General features: G+C 46.6%; 1 long non-coding RNA gene across 2 annotated transcripts in view; it reads right to left on the minus strand.

Annotated features, from left to right (window-relative positions):
• The window catches only part of LOC134969000 (uncharacterized), a 100537-nt gene that overhangs the window by 45515 nt on the left and 42096 nt on the right, over nucleotides 1-12926 (minus strand). For both annotated transcript variants that reach the window (XR_010189367.1, XR_010189366.1), the window contains exon 2: nucleotides 2467-2505. This is a non-coding gene — a long non-coding RNA (uncharacterized LOC134969000). The remainder of the gene's footprint in view (nucleotides 1-2466; nucleotides 2506-12926) is intronic.

The following is a 12926-nucleotide window of genomic DNA, read 5'->3' on the forward strand; positions in this document are numbered from 1 at the left end:
TCTGATACTCTTTTTTGATGCCTTTGCTGTTTAATTCAATTAACACATATATTTTGATAAAGGATTTATTATGCATTAATTGGAGGTGCTGGTTTCTTTTATTGAGACTACTGCAACTGGATTATGTGACCAGCACTCTTACCATGGACTATAATTGTGTGCGGCAGGCTATAAAAATTATCTTATATTATATTATATTTTATATATATATATATACATACATACATACATACATACACACACATACTGTCTTTTGTTGCCCATTATATTCAGCATGGTTGGTTTTACATCTATATTGTGTTACAGCTACATTGTGTAACCTGAATAATATTTACTACCCATCGTTTAGCATTAAATTAATATATTTATTGATAGTATAATAAATGTTTGGTTCATATATATATATATATATATATATATATATATATTGTGTTAAGGGAAATATAAACAAAATATATGTGTGTAATGTAATATTATATATGATAAAATATAAGTATATATATATATGTATATAGATGGATTTTGAGGGGATAAATATCTGTACTTTATTTATTAAATATATAGTCTGTCATGTGGTAATGCTTGTGGGATAGTAGAGACCTGGTGGGCTAGCAATAGTCTGCAGCTGCAGATGGGGTCCTTGTATGGTCCGCGCGCTGCTGGAGTAATCACCTGCAGGGCGGGAAAAGCAGGTCCACGATCAGGGGATACAAGGCTGACCACGAGCTTAGGGAGAGACAGATACTGATTGGCGGCTGCTAGGGGATAGCGCGCTGCTCTGGCGGGACAGGGGCCGCACGAGCCGGAGGTCGGGAGAGAATAAATAGAGCTCCCCTCCGGCGGTGAGGCAGACTGCGGTCCCCCCTGTGAGAGTACACACCTGGATCTACTGTGCAGCTGCACTGCCAGCGGAGCCAGGTGATGTGACCGGCGCAGGGCAGACGGAGAGGTGCGGACGGGCGGCAGCGTGAGTACTAGTTAAGTGCTCACCGTATTGCCGGAGTTGCTGAGGACGCCAGCGGGTTCCTGGAGCTGTGAGGTCCGGCGCTGGTGCCAGCAGAGGAGTGCCGATGATCCCTGCAGCGACGCCAGCGAGATTCGGGAGGAGGCAAGTGTAGCAGTGTCCCTGCAGCTAAAGAGGGAAGAGGAGGGCTGGTGCTGGCGGACGTGATGGCTCATAGCAACCAGGGATGCTACTCTGGTTGCTGAGGAGTGAGCAGCGTCGGTGTCTGTGACATGAAGAGAGTGATCTCCGCCCCCAGTAATCGGTTCCATTGAAAAGGAGGAGGAGTCGGGGAAGCGCTTAGCACAGCCAAAGCACAACTGAAGCGTGAGTGACCCACCAATCATTTTGCACCCATTTCACACTTAAGCCAAAGCACCTCCTTCACAGATAAACTTAGCACAGGAATGCCAGCCATATACTGTCCTAGCACCTCTTTAAGCTAATCCTATAAATAGGCATACTGTGCCTGGAGTGAACTATATTTTGCATTACTAAAAGTGAGAGACATATTATTGCTAACAGTGTTGAAAGGATTCAAATAGCCTCCTGCAGTGGTAAATCTTAACTCAAATGGCAGAGAGGTCCGAATGACCCAAAGAAATAACATCAATTGTATAACATACCCTATATATAGCCTATTATTAGGGGATAAGCATTCACTTACAGCATTTCAATCTAATGGTGCCATATATATATTTTCCATGTATATATATATATTCTGAAAGCAATCTGAAAGACCGGTCAGCTGAGAAGAGGCGGAGGGACAGTGTTTTATTACTGCCGCAGCCAGAAGCATAGGTGTAAATGCATTTAACCGGCTGTATGCACCATATACTAACTGTCATATAACTCTAGTTATCACTATAGAGGAATCAACTAAATTAGCCGGCACTAATGACTATGGAAATCCCAGATGTCCACACTATTGTAGTACAGAATGTAGTGTATTAAAGGAACACAGAATCCAGTTATAAGAAATTCCAATTCTTTTATTGCATATATTAATGGACAGTTGATGTAAGATACATCTGAGGAAAAACAACCCTTTTCTCCACTAATAAGAAGAGAAACATAGTTGGAAATTCATTGCAACATAGTTGTCAGTCCTTGTTACAATAGCATTCTGCATGGAGAAAATCACATTCCTCACAGACTGAGAATAAGAGAGGAGATTATTATATGACTAAATATGTAATGTGAAATGTTTAGTATCCATTACTGTTTCATTTTTATTAGTTTTTACCATTGTAGTGCACTACTATCTTATGAGTACCCGGGTCACTCTTATACTAGCATTAAGGTAATTTTTTGTGTATGCATGCAGACAATTTGTATAGGGTCCTGAATGGGAAATAGTTGTATGGGATAAACATATAATTATTTTTACCAGGTTTATAGTAAAGTATACATTCACCCTTGCATTGTGTTTGGGATAAATAAATACTTGTGTTTATACTTACCATGTGCTAATGTGAATATTGCAATTCCATCTGGAGACCCTGGAAGTGGAAACCGAAACAAAGGTATAATAAGATACTGACAAGAATGTAATCATATATACAGTTATGGTATAGATACATTTGCATTTAGAGTACATATAAAGGACACAAAGCAAGGGTGGGGGCTTACCCAGGCAAGCCTAGATAATCGGCTTGGGTGGAGGCACCAATACTGAGTAATCATCCCTTAGTGATAATCCCAATACTTAGAGTATTAAGGGAGGGGTTACAATTGTGCTACATTTACATTGTGAGATACAAAGTGCTGTTCTTATACATTTTTGCAGCTAAGTCAAAACACACAATACAGAATAAGCTGTGATACATTGGTATAATAAAAAATATAATTGGTAAAATTAAAATAAAATCACACATATTTAAATAAAAAAAATATTTATTCAAAACATGCAGAAGTAGGCAGACACTATCTGTCTACTTCTGTGACATCACAAGTTGGAGGGAAGTTGGCAGGTTTAATAATAACGTTTTCTAGTTGGTTAGATGTGTGAAGCACCATTTTCAGTTGTATAGACCAGTTGGTCAGTTGGATGGCTGGGGGAAAGTTGGTCTGATGTATGGCTTATTTTCGGAGGCTAGTAGTGATAAGGGTGCTGGCAGAGAAGATTGCATGAGGAATGCCACCGTGCTGCTGTTAGCTGTTACTGGACAGCTTATTGCATGAGACTAAAGATTTTGGGATGAACCACTTGCATGATTACACTACAATTGGTGTATGAGTGCCTTGCATGTGTTCCTTCAGCAGGGTTGGATTGGCCCATGGGAATACTGGAATGGTTTGCTGGTGGGCTTGGCCCCATGGCCCCACCCTCTCACAGGCCCCACCGTCTCCTTACTGGCTGTGCTTCCCCCATTCCTGGCCAATTCATATATTGTGCCCCAGTCTGCCCATAAGTGGGCACTAAGACTCATTGGTGGAAGAGGGGGGAGAGAGAGGGAGGCTGCTGGACACTGTGGGGGGAGAGAGACACTGCTGGGGGCAGAGAGGGGGGCATGATAGCTGCTGCAGGGGGAGAGAGCCACAGTGGGGGGCACAAAGGGATTGCTGGCTGCTGTGGGGTGACAGAGAGGGTGTTTGCTATTCACTGCTGGAGGGAGAGAGGGGCCTGCTGGTGTCTACTGCACAGGGGTGTGTGTATGTGCTTAAGTGGGTGTCAGGGGTCCCTGCTATGAGCCTCCTAAACTGTGCTCTTGTCTATATATACATTTGTGTCAGTGTGTCAGCATCTGTTTGTGTGTCCGCATCAGTGTATCAGCATCTGTGTCAGCATCAGTGTGTCAGCATCAGTCTGTGTGTCAGCATCAGTGTCCCCATCCCACCCCACCCCTGCAACCCAAGGATGTACACTATCCACCAGATTTTTTATTGTGGAGCTCAATGTGTTTTTTTTTCTATGTGAGGGCCAATGTTTTTATTTTTATTTTTATCTGTAGGAGCCAATGTGTTTTATTTTTTTCCTGTGGGGGATAGTTTTTATTTTTCCTGTCCAGGGTCAATGTGTTTTTTTTCTGTGTGGCGCCAATATGTTTTGTATTTTTCTGTGGGTGTCCATATATGTTTTTTTCCCTGTGGGGAGCAATATTTTTTTCTGTGGGTTTCAATGTTTTTTATATGAGGGTCAATGTGTTTTTATTACTGTGTGGGCCAGTGTGGCAGCGTCTGTGTGTCAGCCCCTGTAGACACAATACTCCCTTCCAACCCAGGGACATACACTATCCACCATATTTTTGTTCCTGTGTTGGCCAATGTGTTTTTTTTTCTGTAGGGCCAGTGTGTGTGTTAGCACCAAGAGGCACGCATCCTGGGCATTGCTTAGGAGCCGGGACTGTGCAATCTAGCAGTAATTGGTGCAGCATCATTTATATTCTTCCCCAGTACACTCCCAAAACACTGGTGATAGTTCCTGCTTTTGTGAGAACCTGTCAGCTCGCGTGAGAACCAGTCTGCTCATATGAGAACGTGTCTATACATAAAACCTGGGGGCATCTGCGTACGGGGTGGACCTAATCTGCCCTGGAGAGGCGGCTGCTATAGGCAGTCTTTGGCTGCAGGAGGCTAAAAGACTGCTGGGCAAGGGTAATTGCATGAGCACCAGCCAGAACCATTGGAAAGCCTATTGCACACTGTAGTCCACGTAACAGTGTGTGTGGGTAAACCTGTGGGGGCCAATGTGTTTTACATTTTTCTTGTGGGGGCCAATGTGTTTTATTGTTTTCTGTATGGGCCAATGTTTTGGGGGGTTTCTGTGGGGGTCAGTGGATTTTTTTCTGTGGAGGCCAATGTGGGGGATAATGTTTGTTTAATTTCCTGTGGGGGGCAATGTTTTTTTTTTATTGTTCTCTGTGGGAGACTTTTTTTGTTCTCTGTGGGTGCCAATGCGCTTTTTTTCTGTGGGGCCAATGTGTTTTTAGTCTGTGCATGCATTTGTGTTGCACCACACATGCGTCCTGATGCTGTTCGTACAGAGTCACGGATTCAGATGCATGCATCAAGAAATGTATTAGAAATGTGTTGGAATTCCCTGGGCGTTTAGAAAAGGGTTTGATATCCAGACACAAAAGGTAATGTAGTATGGGCATGTTGCTGATAGTGGTTGTTTACAGAAATGCTGAATCACACACATTGGAGGCCATACTTGGATGATCTGCACCTAGCATAGCATTTAAAAACACACAAAGCATGATTGCAGCCTCTATAGGCACTGACAGTGGGAGTCTCAGTCCTTGCATATTTACAAGCACATATACAAGGGAAGTGCATTGTAGCAGCATTACTATAAATTCACAGACACAACTGCAGCAAAAGATGTAAGTCAGGCCACATAAGGAGAGACCCACCCTGCTTGACAGACCCTACCCCTTTAGCCATTAGGGTTTCATCAATTTTCTGGGCGGATTTTCCATCCCTATCCGCCCCTGTCCTCCAGCTTCATTTTCCCCAATGTCTTGCCAGCCTCATCCTTGCCTGTGTCTCTACAGCAACATCCATGCTCTGTTTCTCCAGCACCACCATGGTGTTTACATTCACATCTCACCTATGTCTCTCCAGCTTCCTCTGCTCTGGGTCTCAACATCTCCAGCCATTGACTCTTCTGTTCTGTGTTTCCCAGCCTTATTCCCTGCTGTGTATCTCAGCATCATCCCCCTGTGTCCCTTGGCCTTGTCCAACCCCTGTACCTCTGCACTACATTCTTCTCTTCTGTTTTTCCCAGCCTTATGCTAGCCATACATCAGGACGATATCTTTCCAACCAGCCAACTAGTTGGCTGGTTGGAAAGATATTCTGGCAGTGTGTGGGAGCAAACGATTATCAGGCGTTTGCTCCCACACGCTAAAAAACGTCCAGAAACGGTCTGTCCAACTAGTTGGGAAAATCAAACCTGTTCGATTTTCCCAACTAATCGTTCAGGTGTAGGGGGAACTGAACGATAAGTAGGCGGACACTTTGAGCGTGAGTGTCCACCTACTTCTTCATCGGAATCCCAGTCAGACGCAGCGGCTGAGCGGGAGGAGAAAATTCAGTGCCCCTGCTGCACTGGCGCACCTCAACAGTGTTCAACGCCTGCAGCAGCTGTGTCCCCCTGCCTGCACCCCTGTCAGAGGTCACCTACCCTACAAACCCCCGCATTACCACACCCAGCAGCGGTGTTCCCCTACCCGGACCCCATCAGCAGCGGACACGCGGCGCCTGTCACCCCGCTTTTGATCGCCAGCAGCAGCAGTGATCCCCTGTGCGCACCCCATCAGCAGCGGACACCCGGCGCCTGTCACCCCGCCCGCGATCACCAGCCGCAGCAGTGATCCCCTCCCCTGTCCACACCCCATCAGCAGCGGACACCCGGCGCTGCTGCATGTCAGTCTCCCTGTCACCTCTCTCGCCCTCTCTCCTGTCAGTATCCGTGGTCAGCCTTCCCACCAGGCTGCAGCATATACCCCATTAGAGGTCACAGGCAAGCACCTACCCTCCCCCTTTCCACGTGAGCACCACCCACAGCATGTGTCCCCATGCCCGCACCCCATCACCAGAGGATACCCAGCACCTGAATCCTCCCCTGCCCGCCCACGATCACCACCAGCCCGCCCGTGATCACCACATAGTTTGGGGGAGGCTGTGCTCATCCTCATTGGTAGGGGTCGGGGAAGTGGAGGGAGCATCACAGATGCGGGCTGGAGTGTGAGGACATAGTGCCACCAAAGTATCTTCCGTCCAGTTACAGGAAGACGTGGGTGCAGCAGCGCGGTCTTTGCAGGAGATCCCTCCGGCTGCAAGGTCCTCCTCACTCTGTCTCCCCTGGCAGCCATCCTCCACATACAGTGCCAGAAACTTTGCATCACATTACAGTAAGGTAGGGTCCCCCCTGTCTTCAGCGTCGGCTGTGGGCCCCCTTCCCTGTCATCAGTGCCGGCTGTGGGCCCCCCATCATCAGTGCCGGCTGTGGGCCCCCACTGTCATCAGCGCCGGCTGTGGGCCCCCACTGTCATCAGCGCCGGCTGTGGGCCCCCACTGTCATCAGCGCCGGCTGTGGGCCCCCCCCATCTTCAGCGCCGGCTGTGGGCCCCCCCGTCATCAGCGCCGGCTGTGGGCCCCCACTATCAAAAGGCTCCCATCATCCGGCACCTCAACCCCACCCCTCCCCACCTGCAATCGACACCAGCTCCTCATGCAACAGGACCACATGCGGCCGGCACCCCCAATCAGCACTAGCTCCCCCCTGCAAGTTTTACCTCCAATCTTCCCCACCTGTCATGAACACTTCCGATTCCCCCCTACCACAGCTGGCACCTCCGATCCCCCTCCCTCCAGTGTACGTCAAAACACTTAGATTTTAAGTGCACCCATTCCCTTATAGGATGATATATATTTCTATCCTATGTGCAATAAATCTCTTTTAGTATATGACAACATCTTAGTTTCATTATTGCACAGCATATAAATGTTTCAATCATTTGCAACATTTAAATTGTATTCTATTATCTGACATAAATTGCCATATAATTAGTATTTTAGTCTGCTAGGCAGACATTCTTTATTGAATTACTTGATGTGGATGCAGCTTTTTTAACATAATAAAATATATTTCTGTATACCAATTAATGTATGGTGTGGAAGAAGAAAAAATAAAGCTTTTACTGGAATAAATAGACATGCAAGTTTAAAAAAAATAATAATAATAATACCCCTTTTCCACTATAGCATGGGTCGCAGCCGTGTCGCCTGACACGGCTGTGACCCGTGCTACAGCACTCTTTCCCACAGCGCTCACCAACCCAGCATATTGCCGGGTTGGTAACGCTGCTAGTGACGTGGCAGGGGCGGCGCTGGGAGATCACATGATCTCCCAGCACCGCCCTCCCATACACTGTGGCGACACGGCTCCCGTTCACACTACACAGCTTACCGCGTTGAACACATGTTCAACCCGGCTAGCTACCCGGGTAGGATTCCCGGATCACTTGAATCAGGAATTTGCAGGGGGACCCTTTTCCACTAGGGAAAAACACAGGTAAATGCGCGCCCCCGCGCATTTACCCGTATTTTAAAAGCTAGTGGAAAAGGGGTATTACATGCAGAAGTAGGCAGACACTGTCCGCCTACTTCTGTGACATCACAAGTTGGAGAGAAGTTGGCTGGCCTGATGAAAAAGTTGGTTAGGTTTGTGGGGCAGAGTTTTAGTTGGGAAAAAAGTTGGACGGTTGGTCAGTTGGATACTTAGTGGAAAGTTGGTCTGATGTATGGCTAGCATTATTCCCTGCTGTGTCTCTCAGCATCATCCCCCTGTGTCCCTTGGCCTTGTCCAACCCCTGTACCTTTGCACTACATTCCCCAAAGCGTCAGCATTATCCTTCCAAGCCACTGCATCACCACCCTTACCAACCCTCGCATACCCCCTTGTGTCTCTCCATCTATAGCCACAGTTATCTACTGCTGCCAGCTGCTTCTCTTTGCAGTTTCTCTGCGATCTAACAGCACAACGTTATATAGTGCTTTTTCTCCCATAGGACTCAAGGCACTTTATAGACATCAAAGCCAATCCCAAATGGTAAAAGTGACAGTTGGGAGCTGGCTGGCAGGAGCAGCACTCATGAACAGCAACGAGTGACAACGAGAACATCACTCATAGCCAAATCTGCCCTTTGTATAACAGCAAGTAGAAAAACACATAATGCAGGGTTGCTGCAGTCATTTTTGGCATGTTGGGCACACTATGTAGCCCTGTTTAGAAATAGTTTAGTAAATAACCTGCTGTGTCATGGTCTTTACCCTGGAACAGCCATCTTGTACATTGCTGAGATCCATGATCTAGGGTTCATTTTAATAATATTATGAATTTTGCCCAATTAAATATCATTTCTGCATATAGAAACAACAATAAGAAATAATATAAATGTGGTATTTAGCAACAGTCCCATGTTGGGGCACGGACACTGATGATAGCCCAGTGAAAAGTTGGAAGTAAAGCGATAGCTTCCTACAGAGGCTAATGCTCTAGTATAGGCTAAAGGATAGATATCCAAAGGATCCCTTTCCAATAAGAAATGTTGAACATTAGCGCATAGGCTACTATGGACTAACTCCATCTGAAGCTAAGGGTGTGTACACACTATGCAATATTGCATACGATCCGGCTGCTATTGGCTTATGATATTGTATAGTATGTATGCTCAATATTGGGTTTGATGCGCGCTCCCGCTGGTCATGTGCTGCGTAACCCGATGGACCTACCAAATGCAGCATGGCCCTGCTCCTCCCACCTCCGCCACTCCCACTGATGTGTACATAACCTTAGCTTATTGGATCTTGGTAAATTTGCCTTAATCACAGTCCCTATACACAGCTATGGTGACAGTTTTTGGGAATGATAAATGAGGGACCACAATAGATAGCTCTGATTTCTGCTGCAGTACCCTGATAAATATCAACATTACAGAAAAAAGTCAATTTTCTGAGAACTGGTCATTGTCATCTGTCTGTCGCCCCTCCCCAATAGATTGTTAGCTCTTCAGAGCAGGGCCCTCTTTCCTCTTGTTATTTAAGCCCTCGTCTCAACACATTTCACTCACAGCTCTCCCCCACTCAACGACCATTTTTATCCTGCTAGTAAAGGCTCATCTCCATCTATGACCACCAGCCTCTAGTAGTACGATGATCACTACCTCAATACTTACATCTTAGCTGTACTATGTCTTGAGAATGTGTGGTGCTCTGTTATCTGTACTCTATTTCTGTTATTTATTTACTGTAATGAAATGTTTTGTCCCCTGTACTGTCCTTTGTACGGCGCTGCGAAACACATGTGGCGCCTTATAAATAAAATGTAATAATAATAATAATAATAACTGGTGAATTACTGTAACCTGATAATTATGACCCTATGGGGTAAATTTGCTAAAGCTTCTAAAAATTAAAAGTGGTGATGTTGCCCATAGCAACCAGATTCTATCATTTTCTAGGTTGCAATAGAGAAATGATAGACAGAATCTGATTGGTTGCTTTGGGCAACATTCCCACTTTTCATTATAAGAAGCTTTAGTAAATTTACCCCTCAGTGAGTAGAGGGCCCAGATCTGTGAGTAGACTGCGGCATAGTGTTGGCCCCACCTCCGGTCTAATCATTATGGCACTTCATGCAATTACATATTAAAGTACCAATAGCATCATGAAAATGCAGCAGAGAGCAGAGGTGATAACATGATGGACCTCAGCAGTGCAAAGAAGATATTATAGATAAATCACAAATTGTATTGAGTGCTACAAATTAAATACAATTGACCTTTGTTGCTGAGTTTGGGATTCAATATAATAAAGTAAGTTGTTCTGCATTTGACTGGAAATCTCATCTGATGTCTGGGTCTGTTTGCTGATTAGATAATTTAGCGTTTCTTTGTTAATTCAATCACAGCAAAGTTTGAATATGTTTAAACAGACTAATCTGTATTTGAATTGTCTGATACCCACCGACAGACATCATCGCAGATCAAAGAGCTCTTATCAGACAATAAGGAATAACACAGTTACCCCTTAATCTATTACAGTTGACACAAACTGTATGGATTGTAATGGTAGAAATAGTCTCTTCTTCTGCTCTATAGTGCTGAGTATTGTGCTTATCAGACCGGTGGTACAATTATGTCAGATGGGAGTACATATACATCCAATACTCTTATGAGATGTAGATTGAATGAGGTGATATTAATAATCACTGCTAAGGTCACATCCTGCTTATATTACATTGTCCTAGAAACATTATGGGGCTTGGGCTGAATTGGACCAAAAACACATATTTTATATTGCCTGGGCAACCTGTGTCCTGGCTTTGTGTGAAAGGGACTGCCCAGGTTCAGTGCCTGGACTGTGACCAAGGTTAAACCCGGGACTGATCTTGAAAATGTGGTAAAGAGTCAAGCTATTAGTATGCAGAGAGCTGGATTACCAGCAATTAGAGATGATGTCATCTCCATGCACCAGCAAAGAGATAACCCAGCAATAACCCGGGTCCAGCCTGCATTGCAAACACGATTTCAAGAAGCTGGACTCAGCTTGAAACCATGTTCAATAACGCAGGTTGGACCCGGTTATTGGTGCGAAAGGGATATAAGACTGCAAATAAGTAATTGTGTTCTATGTAGTGATGAGCGGGTTCGGTTTCTCGGAAACCGAACCCCCCCCCGAACTTCACCCATTTTACACGGGTCCGAGGCAGGTTCGAACCTTCCCGCCTTGCTCGGCTAACCCGAGCGCGCCCGAACGTCATCATCCCACTGTCGGATTCTCGCGAGATTCGGATTCTATATAAGCAGCCGCACGTCGCCGCCATTTTCACTCGTGCATTGGAGATGATAGGGAGAGGACGTGGCTGGCGTCGCGTCCTCTCCGTTTATTGTAGAAGTTGATTGGTTTATTGCTTAATTGTGGGGAGGATTGGGGAGCAGCTGTTAGGAGGAGTACAGTGCAGAGTTTTGCTGATAAGTGACCACCAGTTTTTATCCGTTCTCTGCCTGAAAAAAACGCTCCATACTATATCTGTGCTCAGTGTGCTGCATAATATATCTGTGCTGAGTGCTCACACTGCTTAATTGTCGGGACTGGGGAGCAGCTATAGCAGGAGTACAGTGCAGAGTTTTGCTGACAGTGACCACCAGTATACGTTGTCTGCCTGAAAAACACTCCATATCTGTGCTCAGTGTGCTGCTTTATTATTGTGGGGACTGTGGACCACCAGTAATTAATATTATATAGGAGGAGTACAGTGCAGAGTGCACTACTGTACCTACCTCTGTGTCGTCATCCATTAAGTATACTATCCATCTACATTCTATACCTGTGGTGCATTTTAGTTTTGCAGTTTGCCGACACAGTGTCCACCAGTATACTATATATAGCAGTACGATACGGAAGGCCACTGCTGTGCCTACCTCTGTGTCGTCATTAAGTATACTATCTATCTACATTCTATACCAGTGGTGCATTTTAGTTTTGCAGTTTGCCGACACAGTGTCCACCAGTATACTATACAGTGCCGTTTCTAGCGGCGGGCGAGCCGTGCAACCGCACGGGGCGCCCGCCGCGGCACTTTGTGACTACTCCTCTCCTCCCTTTCCCCCCCCCGAGCGCTCCTGCTCGGGGGGCGGGGCTTCGCGGAATGACGCGTTTGCGTCGTGACGTCACGACGCAAACGCGTCATTCCGCGAAGCCCCGCCCCCCGAGCAGGAGCGCTCGGGTCGGGTGGAAGAGAGAGGGAGGAGAGGACTGGAGATAACCATCGACGGAGGAGGCGGCCGGCGCGCGGGACCCGAAGAGCGGCAAGTTGTAAGTACTCTCTCTCTCTCTCCCCCCCCCTACCCCTACCCCCCACTTGACACCTGCCGCACTGTGTAAAATGGGGACACCTGCCGCACTGTGTAAAATGGGGACACCTGCCGCACTGTGTAAAATGGGGACACCTGCCGCACTGTGTAAAATGGGGGCACCTGCCGCACTGTGTAAAATGGGGGCACCTGCCGCACTGTGTAAAATGGGGGCACCTCCCGCACTGTGTAAAATGGGGGCACCTGCCGCACTGTGTAAAATGGGGGCACCTGCCGCACTGTGTAAAATGGGGGCACCTGCCGCACTGTGTAAAATGGGGGCACCTGCCGCACTGTGTAAAATGGGGGCACCTGCCGCACTGTGTAAAATGGGGGCACCTGCCGCACTGTGTAAAATGGGGGCACCTGCCGCACTGTGTAAAATGGGGGCACCTGCCGCACTGTGTAAAATGGGGGCACCTGCCGCACTGTGTAAAATGGGGGCACCTGCCGCACTGTGTAAAATGGGGGCACCTGCCGCACTGTGTAAAATGGGGGCACCTGCCGCACTGTGTAAAATGGGGGCACCTGCCACACTGTGTAAAATGGGGGCACCT

This window comes from Pseudophryne corroboree, chromosome 11 (assembly GCF_028390025.1).
Source record: "Pseudophryne corroboree isolate aPseCor3 chromosome 11, aPseCor3.hap2, whole genome shotgun sequence".
NCBI lineage: Eukaryota > Metazoa > Chordata > Amphibia > Anura > Myobatrachidae > Pseudophryne > Pseudophryne corroboree.